Consider the following 21,668-nt stretch of genomic DNA (forward strand, 5'->3'; position numbering starts at 1 on the left):
CACTGGGCTCTGTGCCGACAGCTCAGAGCCTGGAGCCTGCTTTAGAGTCTGTGTCTCCCTCCCTCTCTCAGCCCCTTCCCTGCCCGTGCTCTGTCTCTGTCTCTCAAAAATAAATAAATAATAAAATAAAAATCAATAAAAACACTTAAAAAAAAGAATCAGAATCATCCTTTTCACAATTCTTGTAGGAATGGTAAATGAAAAGAATATCAGCTTTTCTCCTGCAGTAAACAACCTAAAGTATAGGTTTATAAGTTATATTAAAACTTGAATGGCATAAGGAATGACTTTATTTTCTTATTTATCTATGGTAGGCTGACCTACCTGAAATCCGAGCAGTTAGACCGGATTACCACCTATATGGTACATGTCTTTTAAATCCTGAGGGTCTTTAACAATTATTTGTGTCTCTTGGGGGATAAAATCCTGCCAAATGGCTTCAAAGCTGCAATTATAATGCCTCTACACGAGACAAAGGTGGCAGATTGGAGTGTGAGAATTGCTTAGGAGATCTCCTGTCAATCTCCTCTTGATAATGCTCTGGCAAGAATCTTTCTCAACTGGCTGCTTCCTCAAGTGCTAACATGCACTTCTACCAGAAAGCCCGCATGGCTGCAGAGGAGGAAGTGTTGCCGCGAACTTGATCTTTACTCTCCATAAGCTCCAGGAAAAGGCATGTGAAAAATGCCATCTGTGGTACGTGGCTCTTTCTGGTCGAATGCAAGCCTTTGACAGTATTAATAGAAGAAGACGGCAGCAACTTCTCAGAAAATACAGATGTCCAGAAATTGTGGCTGGCCCCTTCTTTTTAAATCCACCAATGCCATCTCTAGAAGAATCGATCAGGGTAGGATCCAATATTGTGTTTTCCAGGTTATGTCACAAGTAAAAAGGAGGGGAGAGAAGGGGATGCTCTGCAGGAAAACGCTGTGACACTGGTTCGTTGTTCACACCCTCCTGTCTGGTCTCTGGGGATGTTATTGTCAAAGCCATCCCAAAACTTTCAGATATATCTTTAGATCTACCTGGGTGGGTTTTTTAAAATTCATCTTCATTATAATTATTATTATAATTATAATAATTATTATTGGATGAGTAAAGGTCAAGGGTATTACTAAACCTTGGGTCCACAGAATTGTGTATCTTTTTTGGACAGGTAATTTTTGACTGTATGTCAGGAAAGCAACAGTTTGCTAAAGAGCCACTTTATCTAAATTAAACATCATGACAGACCAATAATTAATTGGGCATTCAAATTGCATTCTGCCAGGACAATAGCTGTGGAATTTACGCTCCTACCTGTCTGCCAGCAATTAACAAGAGGCTAAGGAAGAAAATAAATTTAATGTGGATTCATTGGTCATTTTTCCTTGACTACAGTTTATTTGTTCCACCTGGCAGTTTAGGCCCCTAATTGCTGAACTATTCATTTTCTAAGAGATCTCAGACACATTTCCAATGCTATGACAATAGAAGTTCTTGGGAATTCACATGGTGACATTTTGTTAGCAGGGCTTTTCAGAGAAATCTAAAAACAAACAGGATATACGGAGGAGCATAATAATGAGGTGCTAATGAGAAGTCTGGGACAATAACATCCTAGAATGTGACACTTGGCATAATGAGGAAATAAACTCGTTCACCAAGTCTCACTGCAAAGAAAGTTCCACGTCCTGTCTGACTGTGATACGCCCCCGAAGGCTTTTCAGTTCAGTGGATACTAGGAGGTACTTTTTGGTGAGAGGAGAGAAAATGGAGGAGACAGGAAAAGAAGGTAGAGATAGACCTTATGCATTGGTTGCCTGGGAGAAAATATTGAAAACAAGCATACAATGAGAAATGTCTTAGCTAGAAAGGTGAGCATTCCGTAGAGCAAAAAATCCTTTTAAAGGGGATCGAATGTATATACCCCCATTCATAGCAGTTACCAGAGCCAAAAGGTGGACACAACCCAAATATCCATCAACAGATGAATAGGTAAACAAATTGCTGTAAAGGCCTGTAGTGGAATATTATTCATCCTTAAAAAGAAATGAAATTCTGACGCGTGCTACCACATGGATGAACCTTGAAAATATTGTGCTAAGTGAAAGAAGCCAGAAAAAAAAAGGGGGGACAAGTATTACATGATACCACTTACATGAGACAGAAAGTAGAATGGTGGTTACTGGGGGCCAGGAGTGTGGAGGGCATGGAGAGTTAGCATTACATGGGACAGAATTGGGGTTTGGGAGGATAAAAAAAAAGTTCTGGGAATGAATGGTGGTGTTGGTGGCATGGCAATGTGAATATACTAAATACCACAGACTACACACTTGAAAATGGTTCCAATGTCAAATTTCATGTTTGTATATTTTACCACAATGAACAAAATGAGGGTTTCAAATAAATATTTAAAAGAACTTTTTCAAATTGGTCCTGAAAGCTTAACAGAACTGGGATCCTTCCTGGTTACTCTCGTTCCAGTTTGCACAGAAAATAATTGTACAAAGATGCTTGACCAACTGCATTTGGTTCTATCTTTGACAAGATAAAAACAGTAACAACAAGTCTGAGGGAAGTTGTTTTGGGAATAAACAAATGAGCTGAATTCCTTCTGAATTTTTCAAGAGAATTATGTTTGTTCTTGTTTATTGAGGGAGCTAGCAGATAGGATTGGCAGAACTCCTGATCCTTTCTAGAGGTTATTCAAGTACTTCTTTGGGGATGGGGTAGCGGTGGATAAAGGTTTATTGGACACAGATAGTCCTTCTTCCGTTATCTTTGCTATTGCTTCTTTTCATTCGCACCCTAATTATTTTTTTGCCATCAAGTATAAGACCCCTGAGAAGAAGATCCATTAACTAACTCCCAAAACAGGTCTTCAAATGTGTACATTCTACCTTCTTATAATACTAGTCTTGTAAACCATGGCCAAATCGGTGAACATCATTACACGTCAGTTCCCCATTTGTAAAATGAAGCCGTGGTAAGGATTGAAGTGGGTGGTAGGTTCATGTTTCATAAAGCACAGTTACCAAGTAGCAGTTTCCTTTCTTCTTTCTCTCTCCCCTTCTCTAACCACAATAAATCCTTGTATAAAACACTCCCCTAAATTCCATCTTGTCATGATCTGGAATATAAAACTAAGTATCATCGCTCCATTCTTACTAGAACTTTCAAAATCATTCCTATGATCAAGAGTCTCTTCACCCTACCGACTCTCGGTAGTTCAGCTCTCACCTGAGAAAAGCTCTCAATTGCCTGTACTTGTTAATTGTTCTCTCTCTCCCTATGCAATTATTTAATATTTAACTTGGCAGATGTACTTAACTCCAAAGTTATTAGGGATACAGCATGGGCTTAAACTGATAATTAAATTTAGATTGTCACACATGACAAGAACCTACCTTACCAAGGAAGAGGTTTATTTATCTCTTTGGGGTAAGGTCCACACTCACGTTTCATGGATTTAGGAATATTGCCGAGGTGGAACAGTGCAATTACAAATGGGATTCTAAGGTCAAGACAAAAGAAAATATTTAAAGCTATTTGAGGGGAAGGGATGCAAATAATTTTTACTAGTTTCTACTAAAGTAACATAAGATTTAATAGACATAGCCTTTTTTAATGTCTGGGAAGAGATTTAAGGCAAAGAAAGAAGTTCTCTGGGTTGCACTAGGAGAATATTAGCAGAACCACCATATCAAGATGACAAAAATAGACTAGCATGATGTGTCAATGCATTTCCTCTAGGTAAGAAAAATAGTTAACTCAGTAAAAGAAAATCAAAGTTGCACTTATTTACTTTTCTTTTAGGTATGACTGTGCTAAATTTATGGAATCACATAGCATCGAATCCATTTCAGACTGGGTATCTAAAAAGTAAGAATGAAAAGCACAGATACTGAGCTTGTGTGAGCCTTTCAAATATATTATTTGAAACTCTCCAGCACCAGGAGTGTAAACTATATGAATTGGAAAAAGATCCAAATAGCCATTGACCCTACTCTGGAAGTGCTCTAGAAAAAAAAGAAAAGTGAAATGATATATTATCACTTTAAAAAGCAGACACATGTTTTGGTGGCAAAATATATCATACACACACAAACATACACACAACAAAAGAAAAGAAGTTGATCACTTTTATAAAATAGGAAAACTTAGAGAATATAAAGTCTTAGCTTAAGGCAGAGCCTATCTGACTTTTAAAATATTGAGAAAAAAATTCAGTCAATAACTCAAAAAGAAATACCCAGTCATCATCCACATGATTGTTGACAACATAATGCTGATATTAAAGCAACTACATTTCCATGTCCCCATGGTGCTGAAGAGGAACAGAAACATTCTGTGATTCTGTGATCAAAAATGTAAGGTGACAGATGAAAAAATAAAACATGCCGTATGAAAGACCTTCCCAAGAAAGAAAGTAACAGAAATAGATATTGTATAGACTGTGGATTTTTAAATGTACTTAAATGTAAAATGATTAGTATTTTACAAATCTTCTTAAGGTCAAGTGATAGCTCAGTTCTCTTGTCCAGCTCTATAAACTTTATAAACAAATACAGTGATGTTGTAAAGTGAATTAAGGGACTAAGTACAGAATATGTAATTATACCCCATATAATACAAAAATTACAGATGCTCCCTAGGTAAAACTGTTAGGAACAACATTTGATCATAAAACTCACTCATTCTGATCGTCAAAATAGGACATAGCCCTAAACTGCATAGTCTCTATTTAGTTATTAATAAGCAATTTTAATATCCTGTGTAGTATTTTATAGTGTAAGAAAACACAAGGCCAAAATAGCTAGATAAAAAAAAAACAAAAACAAAAACAAAAAAAACAGTCCATATGTTTGAGTCTATTCTAGTCAGTTAGAAATATATATATCTTAAGCCATCCATCTTCTTTTCCCACCCTTCCCTGGGATTTGGGGGCCTCAGGGCTGGGCAAGCATGGGCCTGGCCCAGGTACACTAGTCCCAGGGCATCATAAGAAAGGCTAGGACATTGATTGGGGTGGGGTGGGGTGGGGAGAGTCTTATCTTCCTCAGTTGGCCTACTGTTATACATTAAAACTATTTATTCCAAAAAAAAGAAAAAAATAAGGAGAGAGGAAGAAAAAAAAAGAAAGAAAGAAAGAAAGAAAGAAAGAAAGAAAGAAAGAAAGAAAAGAGAGGAGAGAAGGGAAGGGAAGAGGGAAGGGGAAGGGGGAGGGGAAGGGGAAGAGAAGGAGAAGAGGAAGGGGAAGAGGAAGGGAAGGGAAGGGAAGGGAGGGTATGTATCTCAATTTCATGTAGATAACACCTATCTATATATTTCAACACCCTCTCCTCGTACTTTTTTTTTTCTTTAAATCTTTACCATGACAATCCAGGAATAATTCTTGAGCTTATATATTTCTGACCTCTGGTATGTGCCTGAGATTGTGCTCACATAATTGATGATCTACAATATCACTCCTCATGATAAGCTATGATCTTGTTGCGGTAATATTTTTTTAATGGGTTTTAGCTGACTTCAGGTAGATCAAACCAATTTATTTTTCTTGGGGGTAATGATCCTCCCCTAAATATCTTCCTTATATTCCCTTCCATATAGAAGGGTTTTCACTCTCATGTGTCTTTCATTTTTTTTTTTTCTTTTTCTTTTTTAAAAGAGAAAGAGAGAGTGAGTGGGGGAGAGAGGCAGAGGGAGAGAGAGAGAATCCCAAGCAGGCTCCATGCTCAACACAGAGCCCAACCTGGGGCTTGATACCATGACCCTGGTATCATCTGAGCCAAAATCAAGAGTTGGAGGCTCAACTGCCTGAACCACCCAGGCATCCCCCACCCTTGTGTTTCTTTTGGTATCTCCCTCTCAGTCCTCTTGGGTGGGAGATCTGACGGATTTAATTAGTGAGTTTAGGAGATAAATTAAGTATGCATGGCTCAGTCCTTGCCTTATTACTCAGGCAATAGCTCCTTACAGGAGGCAAGTTTTTTCCCTTACTTCTCCATCATGTAAGAAACATGTGGTAGGTCCCCTTGAGGGAGACCAGGAGTCCTCAATGCCACTTGCACTTGGGAGACTCCATCTGATCATTTAGACTATGAAGCCTACTGTAGCCACAAAGCTAAATCACATTCTCCAACATCAGCCTTATGAACAACAATGGCTCTTCATCTGATATGTTTCATGTTATCTTTCAGCTGATTCAGACAGTTGGCAGGAAAGAAAAGCATTATAATTTGTTTGGGCTCCTCAAAGTTCCAACATTCCTGACCCCCCAAACCATTTTTGTTTGTGTCAGAGTTGCTTCATCAGGAGAGAGGGACCCAAGAAGGTATTTTTTTCACCAGATAAAGAAAATTTTGGAACCATAAGTGTCACTAGGAGCGGGAAAAGAATAAAAATTCACTTCTAACATCAAATTCATTAGGACATGGAATCTGATTTTAGGACTTAGCACCTTTCCAAAATGAACCGATATACAAATATTTGTCAAACAAATGTGCACTATCTTGTTTGCAAAGTTAGTTAATTTGCTATTTCATTAGATGGATTTTAAACCTATTTGGTAGAGCCTTTTTTTTTAAACTAGCAATTAATTTTATCCTTTAAGAAAATCTGTCAAATATTATTTTAACAATTAAATATCCACTGATTATCAATTTTTCATTAGAACCCATTAGCAAAATTAGCATATTTTTTAACAAGAAAATCCATTTCAGTTACAAAAGCTAAAAGGTTAGTCCTTTCTCTGATTCAATGAACCCAGGAACTTGATTTGAAAGGCCAGATTCACAGAGGGAGACTACCAACCACTCCGTGCATATTTATGGACTTGTTGTTCTTGTAGTAAGTACTCTCCTGACAGCCAGCGCTAAATCTAATCAATCATCCCTTAAATACATCATAGTGTAGATTCACCTCACTCCTTCATTAGCATTCATTAGCAATTAATCAACGCAGCAGGAGTCTCTAGAAAGTTCAACAATCCATAAGGTGCATTTACATTAAAGATGAGCAAACATGAGGAGAGATAAAAAAGAAACAGGAGATGAGCAGTGTCAAATCTGTGGGAGAAACCTAAGTTTGATTTGATCTTCAAAAAACAAAAATCAACAGAATTTGGTTATTCAGCCTAAGACTTAAAACTCTTGATTAACAAGCAGTAGCCTGCGTAACTCTATTACAGTTGTCACAGACAGATTTATGCTCCCATCAGCCTGCTGAGTACATTTGTTCCACTTCAAGTAAGCCTTATGTATTGTCATTATATCTTCAAAAGGAACGAAAAGACGTTGTATCCAATTTTTTGCAATTGTGGGCAATAGCTTAATTCAGTCCTTAACTGTGTTCTTGCCGAGAGTTGCAGGTTATAATGGAAGCCTATTTCCCTGTAGGATGAAAAGGAGTCCTGCTGAGGAGTATAATACCCTGAACCCATGGCTGAGAGATGTATTGTGCCCACTGAAGAGTCTCTCTTCAAAATAAGAGAAATAGGGAGGGGGTGTCCTTCGCTGGTCAGTATCAGCATAGCATCAGGAATCCTGAAGACTTCTCCTGCCTAACCTCACGGAATTCCTCTGAGCTTTCAACCAAACTAACCTCAGTTTTCCAATCAGAGGACAACCTCAGCATTTATTTCTGGAGGGTGAAAAATTAATAATGCAAAAAAAAAAAGCATTTTTCATGCACATTTTAATGCCTTGGTTTAATTATTCCAACTTGCCATCTGATTTGAAAGTAATTCAAAATCACTATGTTCACATGAGAAATGTGCATGAGCCAGATAATTTCTTAGCTTCAAAATAATATTAACTCACAGAAATAGGTCTAAAAGTACCATAAGGATAGCAGCTACTGAAGCCATCCTGAGGTGATATCAACAATATGAACTTAGAATATAAATGCTAAATGATAACTGACATATTTTAACACGCATTTAGTTTAGACACACACGAGTGTACATGCACATGATCATATAACGATAGCAAACAATATTCACTTGTTCCACACATGTTGAAGTCCTTGACTCAGGCGGTGAGTCAAAACCATTTTCCCCCCCAACAAATACCTCAAACTTCAGTATAATCCAAACACCCTGCATCAGTAAACTTATCTCAGCAAGCATGAGCACAGAATTGCTACCAACAGGATTGCTTTATTTTGGGAGTAGCAAATGGCCTTGAAGGATTTGGGTCTCATACTGCAACGGAAAGAAAGACCTAGAGGTTTTTTTTTTTCTTTTCTTTTCCCTTTAAAGAAAATTTTACAAGCGTCGCAGTTTGTTGAATTGGTCCAGTCTGGTTCTCCATGGTTATAATTCAGAATAAGAGTGAAGTAGCTGGCAGCCCAGCATGGCTCATCATTTGCGTTTCAAAATAGACTTCTGAACTCTTCTGAACTCACCACCTCACTTCTCATCGAGTTGTTCTGGATGTTTTCTAAAAGCAGACTACATTCTGGATTGATTTTAAAGAAAGATAGTCTTTTGGAAATTTTGTCTACATAATTCACCTTTAATTTTTTTTCAAATACCTTTTGTTAAGGTCCAAGCTCATTTTCTAAGTGCACATTTCAGAAGCCGGTTGGTAGGGATGTGCTTAGCAAGACGATTTTTTTTCTTATCCTGCTATTCCATTTTATCCCAGCAATTCACTGCACCGAAGAAAAACAATACAGTCTGGGTAGAAAAGTGAATTAGCTGATAAAAGCATTAAATTAGAGACATGTTAAGATATCACTCAGGCCACTGAAGGCTCTACTGTGCTCTGCGTAAGTCCAGTGGTAGCTCACAACCTCCTCGCCGGAGCCTCTGACCGTGGTCATTGGCAGTGACTGACAGGCTCACATCAAGAGGCATCAAACCTTCATACATTTTTAAATACCCCAATGATCCTAATGGAGAATTTAAAACAATTTGGGAATTCGATATTAGGGAAATGCATTCAAATGCAAGATCAGACAAACATATTAGCCAATACTTAAAGTATTAATGGACCTTAGAACTAAATCTGTCCAGTTGAAGATAATTCATAAGGCCTTCTGGACACCAGGGATGGCCCTTAGGGTGGGGGTAGGGGAGGACACAGTCAGGAAATGGGAATAAAAGGTGAACAAGATGAGGAGAGCGGAAGGTGGGGGGGTGGTCAGCGCCACCGAGATAGATGCAGACGGAGAAGTAAGTGATTGGTTTTGAATCTTCTGATTTTCAAACAATCTAAATCATGCATGACATCATTTTCCAGCTATTCAGTTAGGTAGGTGAGTATTCTCAGTCTCATAGAGTCATGAGTTTAAAAATTAGCAAGCAAGAAAGATTTCACCTAGCAACTATGTTCACAGTAGTACAGCAAGGCCGGGCCATGCTACTCCGGAGGTAGTACATTCCTAAAGCACAAAATAGAGATGCTGCTCATTCTCATTTTCAGTGAAACACAGGAAAGAGAAAATGTGAAATTCCTTCGCTTCGTGTGATTTTAGGCGCATGACTTAATCTCTGCTTCAGTTTTCTCATATATAAAAAAAGATAATAGTACTAACCTCTCTGGGTTGTTATGAGGGCTATGTGATTCAATGTTTGTAAAGGGCTTAAAAGAAGGCCTGGTATATACTAAACGTGATACATGGGTTGCTATTGTTATTAAAGTTTCAAGTCTGGGAATTTCTCAAGTGTAATATGACAAAGACATTTTCTGGAAAAGTTGTTTAATACACACTGGAAAGACTTAAATTTCCTAGTTCAGTGCCTGGTTCATTAAATGTTAGGTATTAGTTCATTACCATTCTAGATACTAACAATAGATTAAGCAAAGAGCACAGAGGCAAGATGCAGGAATAAAATTCAGAAGGACCCTGACCGACTTTTACCCACCTGCAATATACATAGAAGCGGTTCCGGCTGTTTATTCGATAAAGAAATAAAGACGGACGACCCTTCTACCCATGGTTTACAATGCTTCAATATACATGGATGAGTGTAATAAAGCAATGGGCCATATAAACTACCCACCCTGACTTTCTGGGGTGTCTGATGCATTCTCAAAAGGACTTCGGAAGAGGGCAATGCCCTTAATAAACCTCTGATGAAGTATGTTATAAGTAAATTATGATTGTATCAGAATTTAAAAATAGACATGGCTGTAGTATAAACTTATATGCTAAAATACTGTACTAATAAACTGAAATTATCTGGGCCAGAAACTGTAACTTAGGAGTGAGGAATCTTTCTACCAACTCACCTAGTACACCAGTAGAAAAAGCAAAGAGAAAGAAAAAAAATTTTTTTTTTTTTTGCTTTTTCCTATTTCCAGGGAAAGTGCCATAACTGATACTGAGGAATGTTGGATAAGAGGCCATTCTTCAAAAATGAGAGCTCTGAAAGTGTAAGTAAGTTGAGCTTTTAGGATAAGACCGGTATGCATGGATAGGAGTTCAGGGGTAGGCCACAAAAGGAGACAAAGAAAGCACCCCACGACAAAAATGTCTCGAACTTAGAAACTCAACTGGATAAAGAAAAGAGAGGGCTAGGCTGATGCAAATAATAATGAATGTCTATAAACCAGGAGTGCAGGAAGGTAGATGGCCAGTGTCAGATGTCAAAAGATGATGTGAAGCCTGAAATTTAGGGATAGGATGAAGTCACTAAAAGTAAGAGACATCGGATACTCTTCAGATAATCTACCAACTAAAAGGACAGAGAAAAACAATGGAAGAACCAAGTCATTAGAGAGCCAGAGGACAGGCTAGGAACCTGCCGCCACAGAGCTGGAGCATGAGACAGTGGGATTTAAGGCATAAGGCAGTCACAGAGGGTTTGGAAGATAAAGCAATGGCTTGATTTCTAGAGAACAAAGTTATCAATGTCATATTAGGAGCAGCAGCCAATCCTACTAGTCCTGAGTCACTGCACTACCTGTCCAGAGCTCCCTTTCCTGTGCTCTAGATTGGAAAAGAGACTGGTTCCAGAGTCCTAGATAAGAGAGAATCTCATGGATAATTAAATGCTCCCAACTGTTAACATCAAGGATAGAAGGGCAGCAGAGGTATCCATTTCATGGGGATCCAGCAGTCTTACTGTAGATTTTAGCTGTTTTCTTTGTTTCTTTGACTTCTTGGTCCCTGACATTGAACCATGGCTCTTTCTGGCTTAGCATATGTTTTCCATGTAAGTCCCCTGGATTCAGTGAAATCAGAACTACTCAATATATAACTACACCTATATCTAGAGCTATGAGAATGTGTATAATGAAAAAGAAGTCAGGAATCCACATCGTATGTCATCAGGGAAATGAAAATTAAAACAACAATAAGATATCACCATACACCTATTTGAATGCCAAAACCCAGAACACCAACAACACCAAATGCTGATAAAGATGTAGAGCAACAGGAACGCTCATTCATTACTGGTGGGAATGCAAAATGGTATAGGCATTTTGGATGACAGTTTGAAGTTTTCTTATAAGACTGAACATACTCTTAAGATGCAATCTCACTCCTTGCTAATTCTCAAAGTTGAAAATCTATATCCAAGCAAAAACTTGCCCATGGATGTTCACAACAGTTTTATTCATATTTGCCAACACTTGGAAGCAACCAAGATATCCTTCAGTTAGGTGAATGCATAAATACATTGTGGATCACCCAGACATAGAATCGTAGCATTCAGCACTAAAAGGAAATGAGCTATCAAGCCATGCAAAGACATGGAGGAAACTTAAATGCATATTATTAAGTGAAAACAGCCAATCTGATAAGTCTGCATATTGTATGAGTCCAACTATATCACTTCTGGAAAAGGCAAAACTATGGAGACAGTAGAAAGATTAGTGGTTGCCAAGGGCTGGGAGGAGACAGGGGGATGAATAGAGGAGTTTTATGGCACAGAGGATTTTTAGGGCCGTGAAACTTCTCTGCATGATACCATAATAATGAATCTATGTTATTGTACACTTGTCTAAATCCATAGAATGTGCAATATCAAGATCGAACCCTAATGCAATCTATGAATTTGGGGTGATAATGATATGTCAATCATAGGTTCATCAACTCTGATAAATGTACCAGTCTGATGGGGGATATTGAAAATAGAGGAGGCTGTACATGAGAGGGGTAGGGCATAGATGAGAAATCTTTGTACCTTCTCCTCAATCTTGCTGTGAACCCTAAACTGCTCTAAAAAACAAACAAACAAACAAACAAACAAACAAAAAACAAAGCCTTAATAAAAAGAAGGGGAGGGAGAAAGGAATTCAGCCATTTTTTCCAGAAGCGGATATACGGCCTACTTTGGAGTAATGCATCAACATCACTGACACTCCTGAATGCTCAAGGGCCCTGCTAGCTCTCCGTGGTCCTAAGTTATTTGATTGAACTTCATTCATAACAGAAAAAAAAAATGCTAGATAGTGATTCTGGGATAGTAGATTCTTTTATGAATCACATGCAAGTTAGAAATGACAAAAGAACAGTGAAGAGTTTTAAACATAATAAGAACCTGGACAAAAAAGAGAAACCTATATGAAAGGGAAATAGAGGAGAGAATATAGAGCTTTCCTCTCTCTACGTTTATTCGTTTTGTTTGCTAGTTGTTAAATCATCATTTTTAAAAAGGTGAAACCATGACACTCAGGCAAATATAAAATGAACACACGTCAAAGATTTTATTTAAGTCAGTAAATAATAAGAGAGCTGGGAGGATGTTAAAGCTGGACCAAAAAAAAAAAAAAAAAAGCCTTTGGGAAGCTAGTATACACAGGCCACTTAACAAAAAAAAAAAATGTTTGGATCACATTGCTACATTAGATATAAAACCGGTTAGTGTCCAACAGGGCCCCAAACAGAAACATTTGAGTTTATTTATTTCACTGGACAGATAGTATTTGCATCTCTGTTGAAAAAGCTACAAGTTAATCTCTGCCTTCACAGTGTTGAAAATTGCCCAGCCAATCTGCAAAGTGAAGCCAGGCACTGCACTGAAAGAATACCCAGTAATCTCATTTGCCTATTTCCAAGTTTTGAATAATTTTTCTGATAAGACTATCACTATATTACATGCATGCTTTCTTTGAAAATGAAAACCCGTGCGCATTTTAACCAGATGTTTTTATTAACACAGCATAATTTATTTGCTACCAGTGTGAAATATTAATATGATGTTCTGTTCATGCAAAATATCCATTTTCCCTAAAATTCTCAGTCATTGTTTTCTTAAAAATGCAAAGCTGTTGCTGAGCAGTTTGTTTAGAAATCAAATCAACTTCATGAGTGGCACACATGTATCGTATTTTGCTTGCAGTCAAAGTTGTTCTCGGCTAATTCGAAACCAGGAAAAAAATCTTAAACATTTCATGGTGATAATTAGTTTGGCTTAGGTAAGTAGGGATTTCTGTGTTGATTGTAGGTTATATGCCCTTAAATGTATAGGCTAAGACTGGATCCCTGTTTTGTAAAGCAACATGTATCAAAATGAGGATACTTGTGGTCATTAACAGTTTTGAAATGACAAGATAAAGGATCATGAGAAATGAATAATATACCTTCTGAGAATATTAAACTTCTCTATCATTAACATTAGTTACATAGTAGAATGATTAGCCAGACAGGTTTGATTCTAGTTCTATCTTACGAAGGATAGATGAGAAATTGATTACCTATTAGCTGCAGAGTGTCAAACGTGTTAGAAATGCTGTTCTATTTTGGTTTTTAATGAGACCAAGTTAGCACAAAGAACATTACTCAGAGTCACATAACTAATTTTGATATAATCCAGCCTCAAAGACACATGGAATTGCCTGATTTTAGTTTATAGAATCTAGGAAGAAGGCTTGAAGCATATAGCACGTAATAGTAATTTGGGAAGGTTGGATCCTAAACAGCAGCCATAACCATGGCTGGCAATTTTCAATGAGAGAAGCAAAATTAGCCCTGACACAGTCACAAAAAAAGAGCTCAAACACCACGTTCGGGGCAAATGCATTCACGTGACCATGCAATGCCCACTTACAGCTGTATTCCTCACCACACAGATTAGAAAATTACAAAGAAAGCAAAGGGTAGGGTGATTATGTTCATTCAGAATTTTTTTTGTATAATAAATTTCCCTGAAATGTGTAAGTTGTGATTCAACTTACAAAACTCAGTTTATTCAGAATTATCAACTAGCACATTGATTATTCACGGCCTTCTTTATCATTAACGTTGTGTGGGTTCCTATAGAAATGAATTCAATAATCTAGATCTGATAAGCCTCAGAGATAACCTAATGTCAAGGTTTAAATCACAATGAAATTAATTTTCAAAGTATCTAATTGACCTTTAAAGATGAATCCAGGGGCGCCTGGGTGGCTCAGTCGGCTAAGCGTCCGACTTCAGCTCAGGTCATGATCTCACAGTTCGTGGGTTTGAGCCCCGCGTCAGGCTCTGTGCTGACAGCTCAGAGCCTGGAGCCTGTTTCAGATTCTGTGTCTCCCTCTCTCTCTGACCCTCCCCCGTTCATGCTCTATCTCTCTCTGTCTCAAAAATAAATAAACGTTAAAAAAAAATTTAAAAAAATAATAAAAAAAAAATAAAGATGAATCCATAGGCAGTAAATAGAAAGTTTCACTTTTTAATCTCATGTGAGTATACTTATTAATTGCATTGTTTTAGATCTCTAAAGACTTCTAAAAATGACTGTTTTCAAGTTAATGCTAGGCTGTTTATTGTGAGCCCCAAACGAAGCTTTTCTCCACACTTAATACTTGGACTTAGCAAATTGTTTTACTTTTATGCAAAAGGACCGAGCTCAAAAGGATGATTATTTAGCCTCAAGAGGTTTATATTCAAATAGTCCCAGCATCCTTGTGAACTTTATGGTTTCCTTGATGTGTTATTTTCCATTACCTCCTGTGTTGGAATTTAGAGCTTAAACAACTCAAGCAATTAGGTCACCATGGTATACTACCTTTTGCTATATGTCAGCTTGTTAGGAAGGCCCGAATAGTAGTTTATATATTTCATACTGGGCACACACACAGAAGTGAAAACTCCAATTTTGAGGGAATACATCTGGTATATATACTTAAACTCTGTGGAGAAGCATGTGTTTTCAACTATGCCAATTCCAGATTTCCTGATTTGCTGGAAGTTGCAGAAAAATTTAAATTGTATGGTCCCCTGAAACCACTCTACAAATAAATGCCAGCTATGTGTATTGGTCAAAAGAGGGGGGTGGGGCGGGGTGGGGCACAGTAATCTGGGTTTTCCATTCCCAGCATTGGCTGCATAACTGTCATTAAGCTTGGCCCTCTTCTTCAAAAGTCCAATTAGGATAAACCCCACCCTCTTGAGAGACCTGGAACCAATCACAATCATCTGAGGCATGCATGCTAATGATTCTCAGATACAGAATGAGCCCCAAGGCTTTGACTTTCAGAGGATGGTGGCAAATAGAGGCCCATAAATGGGCAATGAGTGTGACAGGGAACAGTCCTCTTGGGAGTCCTTGTGCCTGTTGTTCGGTATATGCTCTCTCAATCAATTATGAGATTCAATCCCACAAAATTGGTTGCAGTGTACTCGGGGGTTCAGGCATAGTGTCTTCAAGAGGCGTGTTCGAGATCTGACTTTGATTTTGCATTTGCCATCTTCTTGGTTGATCTCTTCTTCCACCTAGAACACTGCCTGGCACATAAAATTGTTCAATGACTGATGCTGAGTGACTGAACGAGTGAGTGAGTGAATGAATGAATGAATGAAAGAAGACTTATGAAATAATTAGGAAATAAGAAGAGCCAGTTGGAAATATTTCTGGACTGAATATAGTCAATGAGTTAATGCACACACACACACACACACACACACACACACACAGAAAGAGAGAGAGTATCAGCATTGACTGGAGTTAAAGGAAAGGGCTTCATGAAGCAGGCATGATTTGCAATGAACTATGATTGGCTGGCAGGACTGACAAAGCAGAAAAAGGTGGAGAGGCCCTTGAGTGTGAGTGGTTCTGTGGAACATACTGCACTTATACTCACTGGATTTAGTGAGTTCCATAAAATTTTGATAAAACTCAATTATTGTAATGCCAAAGAGTCAATAAGTAGCTTTAAATTGAGAAAGTTCACTTCATGTTCACTGAAATTCTGGTTACTGTTATTTCTCATTACATTTTGTCTATGAATTCATTCAATAAAATATTCCTTTAACACCTACAATATAGGAGTCTCAGTGTTAAGAGCCAGAGATTCAAATAAAACCTTGTACCTTCCCTTTAATGTTTCACAGTGTTATAGGGATGACCGACAAGAGAGCAGAACATTACACGGTGTTATGAACACTTTGAAAACACTTCAAGGCCACATGTCCTCACTCCCCATAAAGGCCAAGGAGCTCTCATTTCCTTTGTGAGATCAATTTCTCCGTGAGCTGATGAGCACCTTATTTCATTCAAGAGAAGATTTTAAGTAATTAATAAAATTTTACTTTTTTCTCCTTTTCTGGATTTGCATCTATACCGTGCTATTAATTCAATAAACTATCATATTCAAGACACAGAAGAAATGGATGAGTATCAAAGGTCATTCACCCCCAGACTCGTTGCCTTTCAACAAACTCTCCATCATCTTCCACTGTTTGGCACTTGAGAAGCCTATGAATGTCATCTCACTCCAGCCAAATAGCCCTGATTAGGTAAGGCTGTTAAATTATGATTATCATGAAAGAGTCTAACTTTTCAAGGGCATTTAAGCCTTAAACTGTTGCTTTTCCATGTTCTTAAACTTCCCTAAAGGCTAAATGAAACAGACATAAAAGTCTGTTTCCTATGTTTTTCCTTTGACTAAATTTACTGTAAATTGGAGATAATGAATGTAAAACACCTGGCCCGTAGCCAGCCTTCAGTTTAAGTTAGAGATTATTAAGTAATGAAAGTCTCCCTCAGAACTCACTTCTCTGCTTCATTAGAGACGCAGATGTGAGGAGGGGCCGACCACCTCCCCCCACCCCAACCTCTGGAATGGCGGACGCACCAGCGCACCGCTCAGTGATCATCATTTATTGAGCAGTTCCTTTGTCTCAAACAGTTTACATACGTTATGTCTTTTCATCGCCCAAACAACCCTTTAACGTGAGAGTTATTATCTTTATTCCACTTTAGAGATCATGAAATAGAGGCTCATAGAGGTTAATTAACTTGCTAAACTCAGAACTGGTTAATGACAGAACTGGCTTTTACCCCAAGGCCCCCCACGCCCTAAGCCCCGTGTAATACTGCGTCCTGAACCTGCGAGGGGTTGGGGCGAAGCTCTTTCCATTTCTAGATGCTTTCTGGATAAATCTGTTTTTGTACTCTTCTTCTAGACAACTCAAGCCCCATTTACTTTGGTGCAGGTAGCTATCAAGGTCCTCCTCTAAAGTTTCCTTTAGAAGGTCCAGAAAGCTTGTTCCAGTTCTATGCAGTAAGAGGTTTGCACTGCCTCGTGCATAAGCTATTTGTATCTCAGAATTTTAGTTCGGAATAATGACTCCCTTACATACACACTGAGTGTGTGGTGTCAGACATGATAATATTTCACTAGGACAGATGAGTGGAACATTCATAGAAGTAGCTAGGAATGTGGCATGGTTTCCTTGGGCCTCAGGGGCAGAAGTCACATAGGCAGATGTTTGCCATGCCCTTGGCCTTGTGGCAGACTTTACTTGCATCCCAAATCCATTCTCTATCTTACTTTCTTAACCAAACCTTGATTTTGTTCAGGGTGTTAACAATACTCACAGCAGGGACTCTCTTGCAGCTACAGAGGGGCAAACAAAAGTCCACTGGGTGGAAGTTTAGGAAAAGCTGTTGTGTTTCTGATCAAAGATGACATCACCAGCTACGCTTTGTTTACCCCCTTGCTCTCTCCTTTTTCTGTCTGGAATACAGAGAGGATGCTTGGAAGAAAAGCAGCTGTCCTGTGACTATGAGCACCAAACCCTCTCGGCAAAGGTGACAGAGCAGGAAGTTGGGAGAGTCTTGGGTTCTTCTTTAATTACCTGAGCAGATGCACCAGCCTCAAATTGCCTACTTTCACAGCAGAAAAGTTAACCCTTATTTAGTTAGGCAATACTAGTAATGTTCAATTTGTATCACATGCATCTCCAAATTAAATAGACCTCGATCCTACTATTACCTCAATATCTTGATTTATTGTCATTCTTCAGCAAGAAAAAAAATCAGTTAAAATAGCTTCTAATAGTATGAATTTTAGTTATAACTTTTACTCGTGAGCATACATACTATGTACCTCCAGCTTTCCCTTCAATTCCACACAGGCAAAACTTAGGACAAACAAGCAGAATTCTGTTCGTTCAATTTTCCTCCCATTTAGAATGGAATTGGTCATTCTTACGTGTAATCTACCTCAAGACCTCATGTGAAAAAAGTTAAACTATGTGCATTTATACTGGAAGAATAGAACTATTTGCATATAAAATATAATCATTAGTAATATATTAATAGTTTTCTCTGATTAGTGCCTGCTATTTTAAATTAGTTACATGTTCTTCAAATATGTTATGAAAAATTTTGATGAATTATGAGTAAAACTCCCTCAGAACATGGCACTGCTTTTTTTTTATGAATATGAATGCAATCAGTAGGTTTCTGTGTGCCCTAGAATTAAGGAGAATGAGGCCCCCAAAATGATCAATTCCAAAAGTGAGATAAAATACAAAGACCATGAGAAAGGTTGCAAAAGAGGGATGGAGAAAGGCACAGGGCAGCATTAGAGCTTTAAATAAGAAGAGAGCTTCCTCGTGAGAATCACTGAAGAGGCCATTAAAAATAGATCTCATTTAGGGGTGCCTGGGTGGCTCAGTCGGTTAAGCATGGGACTCTTGATTTTGGCTCAGGTCATGATCTCACAGCTTATAAGACTGCGTCCCCATGTGGGGCTCTGTATTGAATGTGGAGCCTACTTGGGATTCTTTCTTTCTCCCTCTCTCTCTACCCTTCCCCCAGTCTCTCTCTCTCTCAAAATAAGAAATAAACATTAAAATTTTTTAAATAATTGGGGCACCTGGGTGGCTCAGTTGGTTAAGTGTCCAGCTTCAGCTCAGGTCATGATCTCACGGTTCATGAGTTGGAGCCCCGTGTCAGGCTCTGTGCTGACAGCTCGGAGCCTGGAGCCTGCTTTGGATTTTGTGTCTCCCTGTCTCTCTCTTCCCCTCCCCTGCTCACACTCTGTCTTTCTCTCTCAAAAATAAATAATAAACATTAAAATTTTTTAAAAAATGTTTAAAATAAAATAATAGATTTCATTAAAGTGAAAAGAATAATGTTACCATAACCATATGCCAACAACAGAATAATTGTTCTACAAAAGTATTTTAAAGCCATTAAAGATCATTTGCAAAGAGAAATTGAAACAAGACAGTATGAAAACAATAAAGGTGTAACTTGCCAGTGAATTCAACTAGAAATTTCAGCTCTCATTCATCTGAATTTAAGGATCCACATATTTTGCACATTGATGTTCAATAAATATTCATTTTCTTTTCCTAATGAAAAAATAATGCACTTGATCCAAATCAGTGGGTAATTGCAAAATGACTTTCAGTGGCAACGAGAAAGTCCAGGAATAAGGAAATGCTACATAAATGTTTTCTTATCATGGATTTTTTTTAAAGGACTTTCACAGAGTTAGAACCTTCTTAATTATAACTTGTACACAAAAGGCAAGAGTGTGCCAAAAACAGTATTGTTAGCCTTTAAATGTGAGATAAACCTTTGCAAATTTATTTTCAAATGACCATTAGATTTGGAGAAAATGTGATCACACGAGTGTCAGTTTGGCAGAACGATCATAAATAAAAGGTGATGACAAACAGCCATGTTGGGAGCGCAGAGCGATCTCTTGTGAGGGCCACAGGGGTCGGCGTGAAGCTCCTGTCTTCTCTAACATCTGGATTATTGATGGTGAGCATTAATGATGTGAAAGACAGAGCACACAGCATGTTAATACAATTTGCAGATGTTACAAATTTGGAAGCTGTTGCACACACCAGGAGACTAAGAATTAATACAAATGGATCTAATGAGATTACAAATACAGGGAGAAAAGAGGAAAATTAGATTCCATTTAGAAAAGTGCAACAAATCAATCTAGGGGGAGGTAATCAGAAACATGTTCACTCAGCAGGTCTGAAGACAAACCTGGGAAGTAATCAATTTAAACAAAAATGCAAAGCACAATAATACGACTGCTGCGATCAGAGAAGCGGTATTACTCCAAGATCACTCGGCAGCTCCACATGTGAGGCTTTCTTGGATGGAACCGCCCATGGAGTAAGTAGATCTCAGGGAAGGGGCCTGAAAGCCCAGGGCTATTCATTTGGAAGTTAAGAAGTAAGAGCAGTTTCCTGGTGCCATGAGGGTACCAACAACCACTTCCAAAGTCTGGATCGAGCAGCCACAGGTCTACCAACGTTCTGCAGTGTTTAAAGAATGGGTGCTAAAAATGCTACCGACATAATAGGCCCATTCAGGTGCATGGTCCAGGTCAACTACTCTTCTGATCCCAAAGGAGCTGAGGATTTCAGGAAGGGGGAAAGGGTTGCAAAATAGTTTTGAACTTACTCACTCAAAGGCATAAATATAGCCTAGGAGAAAGAAGACCACTGTAAAGGTAAAGACACAGTCTTTTTGTGTCAGGTGTATCAGTTATGAATATACAACTTGGGGAAAGTAATTTGCCTTGCTCTAAGTTGTTTAGCTGCTATAATTTATTGAACTGCTATGAGCCTCTGTTTTTTCGCTTGTAAAATAGATATAATACCTGTTTTTCAGAGTCGTTGCAGGATAAAGAATAATGTTTATAAGGTGATTAGCACAACCAATACCAATGATGTCACTGTGAATTTGGTTGTTTGTTATTCAGTGAATCTATGAAGTTCTTTGAGGCCACAAGGACAATTGGACGTCCTTGAGTGGCTATTTTGAGAATATTATACACTAAGATGTTAATTCTTAGAGCCCACATGCAGACAAACTTACTCTAGGAATTGTCATCATCAGACCATATAACATCACAGCAGTGTGACGAGCAGTGATGTAATAATTAAATGGCAATTAGAAAACCAAATCACCTGGGCCAGCCTGTCCTTGGGGAAGAGGAAGGAGAGATAGTATAACACCGAACACTGTAAAAAATCAAGGCCAATTGGGTGGTGATGGGGTCTGCACTCAAGACTCATACCTGGATACAGAAACAGTGACGACAGTTTGCCTGTAAAGGTTCAAAGGCAGTGTGCAAAATCAAACTGAAAACAAGGCAAGATCTGCAAGAGTAAGGCCCCAAAAAGATATTCTGTCACCACCAGACAAGTGCTTTCTGTATCAAAAGCCTGCTGGGTTGAGTCAGCAGAAAGAACAAATATTAGTAGGAGTCCCAAGAATTTGTCAAAGAAAGATCAATTGTGGTCTTTTATGAGAAAGCAAGCGGAGGCCAACATTAAAGGCCAGGAGGTAACCCAACCCTAGGACAAAACAAGAAACTGCTTCCAAGGCAGTAGAGACAGACACAGGTGATGGGCTGGGAAGGTGGACAGATGAACGCTCAGGTGAATCAAGGCTCTAGAGATAAAACACCCATGGAAAATCCCGAATGAAGAACTGGCTGACCAAATCCTACAAGCAGGTGACTGGAAATCATATTCAGCAT

The 21,668-nt window shown here is 38.4% G+C and overlaps 1 long non-coding RNA gene across 1 annotated transcript; it reads left to right on the top strand.

The window, feature by feature from the left end:
- Nucleotides 1–749: 749 nt before the first annotated feature.
- LOC125156138 (uncharacterized) lies at nt 750–17,932 on the top strand. Its single transcript, XR_007148491.1, has 4 exons — nt 750–847; nt 10,293–10,364; nt 16,516–16,656; nt 17,891–17,932. It is a non-coding gene; the product is annotated as an uncharacterized LOC125156138 (long non-coding RNA).
- The last annotated feature ends 3,736 nt before the right edge of the window (nt 17,933–21,668 follow it).

This window comes from Prionailurus viverrinus, chromosome F2 (genome assembly GCF_022837055.1).
Source record: "Prionailurus viverrinus isolate Anna chromosome F2, UM_Priviv_1.0, whole genome shotgun sequence".
Taxonomy (NCBI): Eukaryota; Metazoa; Chordata; class Mammalia; order Carnivora; family Felidae; genus Prionailurus; species Prionailurus viverrinus.